The sequence below is a fragment of the Amphiura filiformis genome, chromosome 13, assembly GCF_039555335.1.
Source record: "Amphiura filiformis chromosome 13, Afil_fr2py, whole genome shotgun sequence".
NCBI classification, from domain to species: domain Eukaryota; kingdom Metazoa; phylum Echinodermata; class Ophiuroidea; order Amphilepidida; family Amphiuridae; genus Amphiura; species Amphiura filiformis.
Window position 1 is genome coordinate 51,773,594 of NC_092640.1, and position 16,031 is coordinate 51,789,624.

The following is a 16,031-nucleotide window of genomic DNA, read 5'->3' on the forward strand; positions in this document are numbered from 1 at the left end:
CAACTTTCGATTTTCACTATCTAAATCAATGTATTATTGTAAAATAACACTTGGATGTTTTGCAAAAGTTTATTCTGCAAATCGTGCTTTGAAAACTTGCTTGATTTAGTGATGTTAATGAGTTATGTACATTTTACAAAAGTGCCGTTGTTTCAGCTCTCTTTACAACATAACTCAAGAACCACAGGATTTTACAAAAGTATATCTGTGATATTTGAAATCTTCTTCACACTAGCTATGAAATGATCAATGCAATTTTGCCAAAGCTCACTATACATTCGCAAGATGCTGTGAATTATATAGGCTACTACCAAATCGCAACAGTTTAAAGCTGCTTACCTTAAACATGTTAAGCCGGAATCTTTGGCAATACTATATATGACCGATCTTTTAACTATATACTATATAAATACAATGAGCACAAACTAGCTACAGATTTTCAAAATAATAAATATCCCAGTAACTGTTTTGCTTTTGCCCGAAGGCTTGTTTTACATGGTTTTACTATGCGTCACCCGCCATTGACTATAACCAAAGCATGATATTATTAATAGATAGGACGTAATGACCGCCTCCTGTACCTGTAAGTGGCGTAATTGACGTGTGCAGTTCACCATTCATTGGACTTGAATTAAAACCGATTTCAAATCCTTTTAGCGGTTTCAATAACATAATGAGCAATTAGCCTAAATGCTGCAATATATTTGTTAAATTGCCTATATGTATATCTGTAATTCTAAATGAGCAATTTGTCTACTTCTGTAGCTTTACCGACATACGGTACAGATTGCCATCACAAGTAAAAAGCATCGTCGGGCTATTCCAGTTGAAATCCATACACCCCCGTATGGAAGACACGACCTTAATTTCAAATTTCAAATGGGGTTACCTGAATGGATGACTCTATTTAAAATCTACACCCCCTGTATGTGAGATTAAGGTCATGTCTTCCACATGGGTGTGTATGGATTTTAACATGTTATACGAGTTTGTTTATTATGTACTATGCTTTTTAGGGTGGGGGGTCGTTTGCAGATGTTCAGGCCATATTTTTTCAATATTAATAATTTTACTGAAGTAATACACTTTATTTTTCCATATATTTATACATTGATCTTATAGGAAATAAGTCAAAGAAGCCTCTTGTCACATTTATATTTCCATTAGGCCTATATGCAGTTCTTGAGTTATGACAAATAATAGTCCAAAACAAAAGTTTTTGCTGCCCCCCCCCCCCCTTCAAGGAAAATCATGCATATGAAAAGAAAAAAAAACAAACAAACATTGGAATTGTAATCGACACGTATTGTATCTTTTCCTGCCAGATTTTTCTCAATATTTTGAGCACAAATACTGCTCCGAGTCGCCTTAAGGCTCTGTAGTTATGGGCTATACATCAAAATCATGTTTAATGTCTAATAATACAGATGCTAATGTCTTTTGTAGTTTTGCCGAACATTGCGAGATAAACTCAGCTTTAAATTAACATCAATCACAATGTATATAGACATAAAACAAAATAGTTTCTCCGTCGTTTTCAAAAGGACAAAATGTGAACAAATACGCTGTCCTTATTCATTATTTAAACAATATCATTCGAGTTTAATTCGCAATTAACTGCAAATCTGTATCATACTTTTGTTGTGGTTAAAATCACCAGTTTATTTTGTTCCTAGGTTAGTTTCTGAATATAGGACTATGGAAACAATGTTGTGAACATGTCATCTGTGTTTGCATTTAACGATTTTGATGCATTACGCAATAAGCCCAATCGGCATTGGAAGTTTGCAATGCATTGTAATACATTTTTTGTAGTTTTGGGACACTTTGTCCTTTGACCTTTCAGAAAATTCAGAAATATTGGGTTTTTGTACGTACAAAATATAATCTAAAATGTTTTACAATATTTAAAACAAATATGAAAAATATTAGTATTTTATAAATTAATTATTTGGTATTTTTAATGATCAAAATTATGACAATAAGAAGAAAATTAATAATAATTACGTCAATTTTCCCGATATGTCAGAGGTCAAAGTGTCCCAAAACTGCTCTCAAAAACCGGAAGTTAGAATGGCGAGTATGTGAACTTTATTTTCGTGTTTATATCCATACAGGATGTACTAATCTGTTGATTTTGTGGTAATTATTTGCCGTTACATTTAGGAGATATTGTCCTTTAAATAATGAAAGGTGATACCACGATTTTACTCACACTACAGTACAACTAATTCGTCCATTGCTTGCAAGATATATTACACAAGTACTTTCACTGTGCCAATCGAAACGGTAATTTTATGAATGTCCATTGTCCAACAGAATCAAAACACGCCTGAGATTGTATGCACAACCTTGTGCAAGATACAATCTCTGACGTCCAAGATGTCAAATATGCAAACTTTGAGGTCCAAGAAGTTTAAGATCCAATCTTTGCAGTCCAAGACGTCCAAGATGCCATCTTTGACGTCCAAGATTCAATCTTTAACGTCCAAGACGTCCAAGATGCAACATTTGATGTCCCAGATGCAACCTTTGACGTCCAAGATGCCACCTTTGACGTCCAAGACGTCCAAGATGAAATTCTTTGACGTACGGGATGCAACATTTTACGTACAAGACATCCAAATGGAATCTATGACGTCCAAGATGCAACCTTTGACGACCAAGACGTCCAAGATGTAATCTTAGACGTCCAAGATGCAACCTTGACGTCCAAGACGTCCAAGATGCAATAGTTGACGTCCAAGACGTCAAAGGATGCAATCTTTGACGTCCAAGACGTCAAAAATGCAATATTTGACGTCAAAGGATGCAATCTTTGACGTCCAAGACATCCAAGATGCTGTCTTTGACGTCCAAGACGTCAAAAATGCAATATTTGACGTCAATGGATGCAATCTTTGACGTCCAAGACATCCAAGATGCTGTCTTTGACGTCCAAGACGTCAAAAATGCAATATTTGACGTCAAAGGATGTAATCTTTGACGTCCAAGAGTCCAATATGCAATCTTTGATGTCCAAGATGTAATCTTGAAAGTTCAAGATACAATTTTGAACTTCCAAGTTTAGGCGTATAATCTTTGCTACTGTTGCAAATTCATTTCATTTAAGGGATCGGATAGCAACGTTTGCACAGTATTTTTTGTGGGTCTCTCAGGCCCCACAAAAACTATTGGGCAAAGATGGGTGACCGATCCCTTAATTAACAAAATCAGATTTCATAATGGTCATTTTTTTTATTCAAATCAGATAAAAGGGAGATACCAGTTTTGTCAAGAAAGCTTCCTTTAGAAATTTGATTATCATTAGCTAAAACGTTATTTCAGCAAACAAAATTGCGAAAATTGAAAACAGTCGGAGAATAATCATTTTGCTACATCCTATACTGTAGAGAGATGCAAATGATTTTGTTTTTAATACTCCGCAATTCTTGTTGCAACGAGATGACTGATAAGTGACGCTGCAAAAACACTCCTTACACTATGGACCACAATGACCTCATCCCAATGGCATAGTTCAATAACTTCCATTAAACAATAGTGCAAAATTTAACCTCAAGTTGCAGAGTATGAGTTTTTGTACCCAAATTTTCAAAGGTCATTCAATGAATGTGTAAATGTATTGGGGATAAAGGAAATTTGCCTTGTTAGATGAGCGTGCGATACTACATCAAAACTACTTTGTCGCAAATTGTTGTCAAAATGTCATAGCAGCGGTCGTTAACATGAAAAAGAATCCATTTTACCATCTATATTTTCCCTCTTAAAGATATTAGTCTAGTTTTAGTATCGATTCTGACAAAATGTACAAATTTGAGATTAGTGTAGTGGATGCCATCACCTCGTCTCCGCATATGGGCCTCTCGGAGGACGGTAAAATAACCCAAGAGATCCAGCCTAGAATATGCATGATGGAAATCTCAGCAGACATCTAACCAAATTACACGATAAAATTTCTTCATCTTATTTCCATAAAGATGTGCATGTATTTTACAAGATTACTAATATATGTTTGGGTGACACTGATCGGACATAAAATTGTCAGTAATGTAACTTCTTAAAAAAATTTAATATATGGTAGATGAGTAACACTAAACAGAGTCTATGTTCTATATTGTAAAAGATGCATTGCTTAATTATTATGTAAAAGAGATTATACCGTACAACAAGAATAATTTTTTTTCTTCATTTTTTGTTCAAGCTAATCATCATATTCTCCTTCTACTTGTCTATTTTCTTTTCTGTTTTTTCTCTTTTTCTTCTTCATATTCTTCTGTTTCCCCTTCGTTTTTTTCTGGTTTTCTTTTTCTTCTTTTCCTAGAAAAATAAGAACAAAAAATAATATACAGCCAGGCAGTAAAAGCATATGGATCGCCACCTTAAAGCTTCAGATATAGTTAGGTTCAGGATTAGGGTTAGGGTATCAAATATTTATTTGGAATTGATATGAGGATTAAGGGTCAGAATTATGAGATTAATGTTGATATCCACAGAAATTGTAAAGCTGATATTCTTTGTTCCACATATTAGTGAAACTTTCCAATTAATTTGCATTCAATTTATTAAATAATATGCTAAGGGTTATTATGGCAATTGTGTCCATTTTGCTACACTTTCATTTTATTTTATTGAAAACTCCTATTGCGTTACACTAACATAACACGTCAAAAGCATCAAATGCTTTTTTAAATTCTGTCACATTCTTTACAAATTTATCAAATTTGAATAAGATTTTCGACTCGTCATGATGCATTTTGACAACTATAAGTATTATAAGTGTCTTTGTCACTCTAGTTATTAAAACACACAATTATCACGATTGTCTATAAATTTTAACAAAAATTGAAATTATAAATGAGGTTAATCTATACATTAAAGAATACTTAATACCAAGGAGTAAGCTGTCTATACATAATATTCATTTAATTTATTGATACTCTTTTTTTTTCAAATCAAAACAGATAAAAATAATTACTGCCGTTATTAAAACGCTTAGAATAATAAAGTATCAATGTTCATATATTATAACTATCTTTCTGTCTCGCACCCGTGAGTAAATCAATCAAAGCTGTAAGCTAATGCTAATCTAAACAATATCGTCGACAGTTAATATAAACAAGAACAATATAGTTAGAATTGCAAATAAAACATCAGCGTTGGGTTTGAACCTCATTTGAATGGCAATATTATTCTCCATCTTGACGTGCCACTATGGAGTAAAAATAGTATCATCCTCAACGGCGTAGTTTAACAACCTCTATTCGACAATCAAAGCATACACTTTGACCTCAAGTTGTGGAGTATGAGATTTGTACCAACTGATGTAAAGGTCATTATATACATGTATAAATATACTGAGGTTAACAAACTATGTTTTTATAGATGAGAGCGATTCTGAGTGTGAGCGTCATTTGTATAAAGATAATGCGTTTCATTTCACTATAAAGTTTCTGTTAGCTGACCCACTTATCGGAAAATTATCCAATCAAAATGCACCGGTTAACCATCATGGCGCTACTATCGACTCCAGTATAAAATGATCAAATTTTTTAATACAATTTTGAAAAATTACTAAATGTCAAACATTCTTATACATATTTGGAATCTACGTGAAAAATGCATTTGAATGAGTACAAACAAGCCTAGTATTGGTTCAGTGGTTCTTGAGATAGTATTCAATATCATGTGAGGATTCAGAATTATAGCATTAGCGGTGTAGCGTAAAATACATTGCTTAAGTGTGCGATCCATCACACACGCGTTGGTTTGGAATTCCACTCTACTATGTAAACAAGGAATAGTCAAAGTATAAAGGTATAACCAAATAAGGATACTTTTGTCATCAATTATTCAAACCACTACGGTAATCTATCTAATGACCTGTCTCGCTGAAAAGCAAGTGAAGTTGTTTTTGATGTTTTAAGTAGTCATGGGGTTGACGTCTTTACCGAGAGCGGCATTATAGTCATGGGATGGCATTTCCATCAAACCAAAGAAACGTGCTCTGATTTATATTTTGGATGAATGAATTCTCGCTCGTGAGATTTATAGACCCGTAATCCAAGGCACTCCCTGGATTTTGCACTAAAGTTCGGGTAACAACTCAGAATAGCTCAGAATGCACGCGTTGTGGATTGACTGAGATTTAGGGGAGATTGTCGTCGTACCACGCCATGGATGAATAGTCTATATACTTGACAATCGTAGAGATAAACTTCAGCGGAAAATAACAGAAAATGACTTCTAGTAACGCCCCAGAGTTGGTGAAATGTAAGCTTAAGAGATGAACCTGTTCTTGGTTTTGCTTGGTCACCTAGGATGAGTGTAAACCATCAAAATGCGTCTGACAGTTATGCTGTATTGATTTTTCGCAATTGTGGATGAACTGATGAACAACAAGAAAGTAAGAAAAGGGCATCTTGTTATGCTTCACGGGTGGCGGAGACAAGCTTAAGAAGATAAATATGCGTTAAGTTTTGGTCAAGTAAAGGAGTTGCAAGGACGCATTTTTGTATAGTACGCGACTGGTATGACAGTAGCAACAACCAACAAAATGCTTTCATGGCTTTTGATTTTCACGCTGTGTTTAATCGTATAATCTTGGAGATAACTGGTGAACGAACGTGGAAAAAACGACGCTACTTCTTATATAGTTACGCAAAGTCGAGTTATTTTGGTTGGCTTTTTGAACGCAGTTGACTATATTGCGGGAAGAGACATGGAAGTGTTATTTGTACGACCGTAAATCAATGATGAGGAATCTAGCTGAAGAAATTAATACTTGAGGTTTCGTCAACTATATTATTCTAAGCAAGCCCATTGGACTATATGCTACGCAGTACTGAATATTCCAATATTGGAGGTTACTAGCGAGCAAGATTAGAAAAACGACTTATTGGATCCACACATAGCATGTAAATCATACATTAATGAACGATTGTTTTTGAGACCTGGACAGCTTATTTACTGCTACTATAAAGGCCAAGCTACTGAACTCGTGTGAATGTTTGGTCAACTCAGAAACATCTCAAATGATGTAGTTATTGTGACGTAGTTGTTGCTTTACTCTCTGGTGTGGCGTCCGTAGTTACGTAAGCAAGCTGATGAAAGCAATCTTTAGAAGCAACCATTTTGTATGAACTGAACATTGCGATAACGGTTAATGTTATCAGAACTAACTCAAGCAACCAATAATTGTGCTGATAGTAACGTTATGGATGCTTGATCCATTTGGTACTGAAGCAGTCTTTATACAAATGAGCATCCGCGTATTCACTGGACAACTAAAATTGAAATGAATTACAGTTAGGTTACGTTACGTTGCTTCAGCAACTCCATCCACAGCTACTTGGATTACGCTGGACAGACAAGCATCGTAAATTAGGACAGCTTTGGTTTAGTATTTGAGAAAATTCTTTTGGCATCGTATCGTGAGATAAGCATCATAAACTTGGAAAGCGTTATTACTGTGATTATAATAGTCCAATGATGTTTCTTCTGGCATCGCGCCCATAATACAGTGATGGACTTGAAAGAGAACGGTAAATTCGGTCCACTGTTATGAACTAAACTAATCTAACAGTGATGACTTATATTCACTCTTCCCAATGGCCATGAATTCAAAGTACTGTTTCTAAATACCATAACCGAAGCAACAAACTTGTTAACAAATTTGGATTTTATCAACTAGATAAAGTAGACACAACAACAATGATGCTAACCGTTGCCTTGTACTTCATGTATCTCATGCCATTGCTCTTAGTTGAATTCCACACTGCGTCATCAACAGCGACAACGCGTGTTGCTGTGACAACCCCACTAACTAACGTCAAAGAAGGTGATATGCTCTCCATCCACTGTCAAGTCTGGAATGTTGCAGATGATCATAAGATCACCATCTCAAAGAAGATGCACGAATCCTCCGGGATGGAGCAGATCACGTGGGGTCAGGCTGTGCAACAAGAGATCGACGATGAGCGCATCTTCTTAGCAACGAGGCGACTTGAGGATGGGTCTGTTGTCTATTTCATGTCTATTATAGACATCGTCAAAGAAGACTCTGGTGTCTATTACTGTAAAGTTATACAAACCGATCCTAAATTTGAAGAACTAACTGCTGATTCTGTTTCAGTTGAAATTAATTACTTTCCTACGACAAATTTTCCAAGTTGCACACCACCAAGTGGGACAGTGGTGTTACCAGTAGGTACACAACTTACTGTAAACTGCTCTTCAGAGATTGGCTACCCTGCAGTAAGCCTACTATGGTATACGTCAAGACACAACCCACTTTATAATGCACGGACTTATAACTCAAGTGGGTTATTGATATCTGAATTGAGAATTCAGGGATCTTCAGAATACCAAGGTGTAGTGCTTTCATGCGATTTGAAAAGTCCAGCTTTCCCAGGACTGGTTGAAAAATGCCACATTGGCCCTATACAAGTAGTCACGTCAGATGGACGACAACTCCCAGCTTTGTTACCTGAGGAAAACATTCCATCGGGGAATAACATAGGGATTTATCAAACTACGACAAAACCAGCAATGACTGTTGCTGTTTATTCACCCAATGCAGAACAATGTAGCGAAGTCTGTCCATCAACTTTAGCATCACCGGTAATGTACTGGATCTTAGCTACTGTATTCATTGGATTAATTGCATTAATATTTCTTTTAATTACCATAATGCTTGCGACCAAGATGTGTCGCTCCACACCGGAGAGAAATAGACAATATATAAGGAATACACATAAGAGGGCGGTGGAGGAATTGTATGAGAAATTGGAGTGTCGGAGGGATGATCAGACAGTCTATATGAGCTTGCAAAGACCGCGGAAACCAGACAATCTGGTGGTGCTACGAGACCATGACCTTGAAGGGAACTACACGGGAACACCAACAGTACCTACGATGTGATATAACAGCAATTGCTTATGAAAAATATATGCTTGAATAATACTGAACACCTATTGAAGATAGCAGCATTAGTGTTCATTAAACTTGACCAAATATTTTACGTTGTTATTGTCCGTTATATATTTCTAAGACGAAGATGATTATTTGTTCCAATAATTGTGTCGATACTCTTTTTAAGAGTATAAGTAACTTAAAGGTAACCTTATTAGCAAACACAATGCGTGTCCAGCAAAAGAGAAATTGACTTTTACCCAATGACGTGGGTCGTATTTCTGACTCGTCAAGAAACGATTAAGCTTATTGGTCAGTAGATCGTTCGTCCCTTGTGACTGACACAAGGTTTAATTGAGCAATTGACTTTTATCCAATGATGTGGGTCGTATTTCTACTTCGTCAAGAAACGATTAAGCTTATTGGTCAGTAGATCGTTCGTCGCTTGTGACTGATACAAGGTTTAATTGAGCAATTGACTTTTATCCAATGATGTGGGTCGTATTTCTGACTCGTCAAGAAACGATTAAGCTTATTGGTCAATAGATCGTTCATCCCTTGTGACTGACACAAGATTAAAGTGAGCAATTGACTTTTAATTTGATTTGGGTCGTATTTCTGACTCGTCAAGAAACGATTAAGCTTATTGGTTAGTCCTTGTCCCTTGTGACTGACACAAGATTAATGTGACGCTAACATTTAACGTATAATATAGTTTGGGAGCAAGAATTGAGATAAATACATGGTTCTATTTAAGAAATTATGAAGAAAGTCTATAAATTGCACTCCCATCTCCCAATGTCTTGTGGTTATTGAGATATAGCTAGAGATTCTGTATGTTTCTTTTTGTTTCGATTGACTTCAAACACAGTATTCGAACTAGTGTCACATACGGTAATGCAGTCTGAATCTAAGGTGCGCATTTAATATTTTATACGAAGTAAACTGGGGAGTACACAAGTATATATTTTGAATATAGTATGCTTCTGTTGAACAGAGTTGATCATTCGGCACTGACTGTGGGTAACTACATCACACGGATGACCTCTATGCCAATATATGGAAAGACTCATTTTCAAGAAGCTGTTGAACATGCGATTCAAATGGGCTGTTATAGTCCGTCTCGTCTGAAGTTAAGAGTAACGCCATGTTGGATTTCACAGTGGCAGATTCGGATTGCACACGCAAACCTAATCCTGAGGGATGTAAACACACGCGTAGAAGGGCGTTTTATTCGTAAACTGGTGACGCATCCACATTTAAACTCACTGATTCGAATCCGCAACTGCGAAAACCAACATGGCGTTACTCTCAGCTTTAAGATGAGACACACTTTATAAATATTAATATAAATGTCCACATTAAAGTTGGCAAGTTGGCTTTGCAATAGAACTTGATTAAAAGAGTCCAAGATATTATGAATGTTAATGTTTGTTTTTACCCATAACGCATTGTTTTACGTGGAAGAAACGTATGTAACCCTTCACCCATTTCGCTTTAAGTCTCAAACGCTGCAACCCTATCCCCAAGTTTTCAATTTCACTGCCACACTCGCAAGCTTTTAACGAAAATTTCACGCCGCAACAGTACATGTTGTGCAGGTATTTGTGTATTTAAGGTATTCCAATACTGGAAGTGCTGTTTTTTGTCAGTTTTTAATCTAGAGAAACTTATTTGAAGCTTGTACTTTGTTCAAATGATGAATACTTTGAAAATGTGATAACTATTTGAAGGACAACATGTGCCAATGTATTGCTGTTATAATAAAGTCTTACATACTTTTGAAGAAACTCGCATTTATGTGTAATACATTTTTTTAAATATAAGATGTTAATATAGCACAGCATTTAACCTTTAAGGTAACCTTATTAACATTTAGCAAACACAATGCGTGTCCAGCAAAGGAGCAATTGACTTTTATCCAATGATGTGGGTCGTATTACTGACTCGTCAAGAAACGATTAAGCTTATTGGTCAGGGGATCGTTCGTCCCTTGTGACTGACACAAGATTAAAGTGAGCAATGACTTTTATCCAATGATGTGGGTCGTATTACTGACGCGTCAAGAAACGATTAAGCTTATTGGTCAGTAGATTGCTCGTCCCTTGTGACTGACACAAGATTAATGTGACGCTAACCGCTAACTGAGAATATATTTTGGGAACTAGAATTGGTGACCCATCACATCGATACAGACCACTTCGCGGCTAGCTTCATTGGCAGATAACAATGAAAGAAGATAGAAAAATATAAAGAAAATAAATAGAATTCTGAGCTTGTTTTGCCTCATAAAACATTTTTACTGTATCTGATTTCACTTTTAATACTTGATTCGAATTAGTGTCTCATACCGTTGTGCAGTCTGAATCTAAAGTGCGCATTTTATGCATGAATGTGTGTATTTAACCCTAGAAGATTTTTTATCCGTCATAAAAAAAACCCACACATTTATGCCCAAACGACCTAAGCTAATCGTAGATATTTGTTTGATGTGATCATTTATTAGTTTTTCAAACAAACAATAATGTACAGCCCAATTTTAGGCTTAAACAGCTTAAAGCGGTATAATGCTAATGTTTACAGATGCTTTTGAGTCATTTTCAACTTTAATTTCCCCTTATTTACAACATTAGTCACTTTCACAGCATTTTTTCAAGCTTTTTCAGATATAAAATGTATCTATTTATGACCAGATTGGTGGCGCTATCTAGATACTGGAAATTACTCTTTCAGGCTTTTAATACAAATAATTCCTTTTATTTTTTGATGAAATATGTTGATAAAAATTTTTGTTGCTTATTTCATCTGTGTAAATGGCAGTATTGATTACCTAACCCTTGCAAATTAAGAAATATGATTTATGATAAATAGCGCCACCTATAGGTTGCATTTACTTAACAATGAAGCCAATTCTACATCAAACAACCGTGAGATTCATCCTTTGCGCTCATTTTAGTGATAAGGTTATTATTAACCAAGCAGTACCCGAGGGTAGGACCGGCCGTCAAAGATGACCATAGGGGAGGGGGTACCATTGGTTTTTAAAGTAAAATCAATGATTTTCATTTCGCTCTTGTAAAATTATTCCAAGAGCTACTGGCTTTATACTTGTTAGTTAGGTTGAAATAGTCATTTCCTTTTACATTGAGGAAATTATTCGGTGAAAATCGAATTGGTGTAGAATTTTTAGCCCAAAAACAATTTTGCCTATACTTTTGTACATACCAAGAATTTCCCAAATTTGCATGGGCGCCCTCACATTATGACGTCATAGCGATATTATGTGAGGGATGTTGGTACTTATTTTAGTATCACTGGATAGATGAGATATGTACCAAACATTTAACGACCCCCTCCCTCCCCCTTCGCAGTCCGTGTTACAAAATATGGCTCAGTAGTTCTAGGGTTAAGATTTTCCCAAACTGGAAGTGCTGTTTTCTTGTCAGTTTTTAATGGGAATTTACTTGGGAGTAACTCTTTTTGAAAGTATTGTCTGGAGAAGTAAAAGATATTAAACTATATATTGAATAGTAATTACATAACTCATACAAAGAGATTAAGGTTATTAATTATTTTAAACTGTTGTGATTTGGTAGTTCACAGCATCTTATGAGTTTTGGCAAAAACTGTATTGCTCAATTCATAGCGAGTGTGTAGAAGAATTAAAATATCACAGATATACTTTTATACGTGCTGCGGTTCTTGAGTTACGTTGTAAAGAGGGCTGAAACAACAACACTTTTGTAAAACGTACATAACTCATTAACAACAATAAATTAAGCAAGTTTGCAAAGAATAAGATTTGTAGAATGAACTTTTGCAAAACATCAAGGTGTTATTTTTCAATAATATATTGATCTAGATAATGAATATCGATTTTTAGGTTGCTTCGACCAACAATACCTCGTCTACCCTTAACAGACATCGCTCATCTACACGCGAAATCCGTTTGTGTACGCTCGAGCTTTTTTTAAGTTCGCGATCGCACACCTTTACATACAGTCGACCCCATAGGCAACATATGCCCAAATTCCGCGGTATTGTTGAGACGAGACAGACTATGTATTTAACTAAGATTTCTCTTCAAAAATGTTTCTTATGAGGAAAACTGTTCTTTTTATAACCACTTGCAGAACGATTTCATTGGAACAAAAAGGGATAATGCTGAAGCGAATATTAGTCACTGGTAAAACAATATAACTTTACATAATTGCTCAAAATAAATAAGAAATGGTCAACCGTATTAAATATCAAATTCACCATCATAAATTTTAATCTGAGCCACAAAATGATAACTTGCTTCCTCTGTGCCATATCAATAACATGCTTTCTTATTACCGCTTACCGTAGTAATACTGATTAAATGTGTAAAACAATCACATAGATTGGATTTTACTAATTTCTAAAAGCGCAACGGCGAATCTGATCTAGTCTCAATTTAATGTAACTGAAACTTTAATGTGTTATAAATTAAATGTAGTTTCAAAATTAGTATCACGTTCCCCGACTTTCCCAGAACTTCCCAGAAACAAGCCAGAATAATAGCGATTACTATTATTATGTATAAAAAAATATGGGGTAATGGGACACGACATTATACAATAAAAATAACATCAGGACACACGCAACTCAGAGGATGATTTAAGGAAGCCCCATCATGCACTGCAAACGTGTTATCACTAGAGTTTCAACTGCCACTTTACTTTTCAAATCCCATTGAATTCTGTGCAAAAGATGTTGTTTAAGAATTGTGAGTGTGTCATTATTACTTGGTCGATTTCAGAATAAAAGTGATGTATGCTTAAAAGATAATTCACACCTTCTGTAGGTAACATAAAATGTGAAATCGACTAGCATTTTGAATGCGTTTTTATTGTAAATATATCAGTCCAAATTAAAATTTAACCATGCCCGTCAATGCAATGTGCGAGCAGTGGTGTCATGTTCACTCACACAGCTGGGCTAACCGCAAGTCAACACAGTGGCGTGGTGGGAAGTGCTTAAATCATCCTCTGCACGCAACTTATAGTGCTTTATTTCATGAACATGATGAAGCTTGTAACATTGGCTGACTCTATATTTTCCATTACTTTATAGTCGTGCACCCTTTTGAAAGTGTAATGACAACGGGAAATCCTTTAGAATACCTAGTTGAGCTTGCTATGTGGCGAATTAATAAATGTCATTAAACGAGCCATTGGATTGGTCAGAAAAACAAGAATTAATGTCCGACATAAATGCAGCCAACGTTTCAAATCGTGTTCACGTTAACATCATGCATAGCCCCATCTATTGACGCATTTTGATCACGATAGACAACCGCTTCAAACTGGTTTATTTTCACTTGCAGATCACACAGCGCAACCAGTTCATATGGGAAGAACCGCCTCGCTCTACTCATTTTACTTTATGTGACCATCCAGCACAACTGAGCCCTGAAGTCGCCATTCATCATTTTTGAGATATTCAACCAAAATATTCTGCTTGAAATTAGCTTTAAAATGATGTATATCATGTCTATAGTAGGCCTACTTGACATTTAAATAGTGAAAAAATCAATAAAACAGTCAATAAATCCTTTGTTTCTTACTGTTTATTGTTAAGTTCAATGGAGCATATCTCAATAGTGGCACTGGAGACACCCGGGCTCAGATGTGGTGGATGGTCACATATATGACTTTTAAGGTTATTAATGATTTTAAACTGTTGTGATTTGGTAGTTCACAGCATCTTACGAATGGTAGTGAGCTTTGGCAAAAACTCCATTGCTCAATTCATAGCGAGCGTGTAGAAGAATTAAAATATCACATACCTTTATAGGTGCTGCGGTTCTTGAGTTACGTTGTAAAGAGGGCTGAAACAACAACACTTTTGTAAAACGTACATAACTCATTAACAACAATAAATTAATCAAGTTTGCAAAGAATACGATTTGTAGAATGAACTTTTGCAAAACATCAAGGTGTTAAATTTAAATTTTGATCTAGATAATAAAAATCGATTTTTAGGTTGCTTCGACCAACAATACCTCGTCTGCCCTTAATTGTGCCATTTTAATAATTGTTCCCTTTTTGGTCATTGCTGTTGATGACATCGTCGTCGTTGTTGTTGTGCCTTTAAATATCTCTTTAGATTAAGCTATTAACTTCAATAATTTTGCTAATTGAATTTTAAATGTTATTGGATCACATGCGTCCATATACGATGTTTAATCCTTTCCTCTCGTGATATCGACTCTACCCAGCCCTGCCTAGGAAAGGTTTTCTCCTAAATAAGCCTTGTGATTAAACAATGTTAATCAGGCTAGCGAAACTAAAAACAATAACCAAAGATGTCCTTTCTGCTTTACTCAATCCAATTATTCATTAATCATTTATCTCTTTTTATTATTGGACCCGTTCTTGCTCACTTTCACAACACATCTCGGGAGCTTAGTACAAGAAGCTGCATCTGTAATAGCTGCGCTGTGTAATATATGTACAATGTAGAATGCAGAACTTGTGAAATATCAACACAGCAGCTATTGCAGATACGGCCGGCTTGCACGGACCATTCAATTTCAGTCTTATTGGCCTAATAAACGCTCGCTTATTACCGTTGGAGTGCCCTATGGGCTACAGACGTTTGGAAAAGGCTGGGTTAGGTAGGCTATGTTGTTCTTGTGCAATGCATGAAAACTGCCTTAACCAGTTAACGCACTGAAAGTGACTGCTGGTTAGTACTAAAATACTGTTCTAGCAACACTAGATGATTAACTTAACATTTTTAAGAACCGCTAGACTAATAATTGGAACCTTTGTACATATTCTATCGCTCATTTTCATTTTAGATACCTAACATGCCCGTGCAATATTTTAAGTTATTAAAATATCTGAACTTTTTACATGTTTTGGATATTTTTGAGAGGTCATCTGTTTCGCGCGGGCGGGAAGAGTTAGGTGCTAAATTAGAGTGTGTCATCGTCTGTTGCGTGTGGGACGGAAGGGCTTGAGGCTTACATAAAGAACCTCTAGCAACATTGTCGTCATTGTCGTACCTCATTGACTTTCAAGATTAAGTGCTGCTATATTGTTTTTATTTTCATGCTTGCTATATTGATATTTCATTAGGCCTATATAATA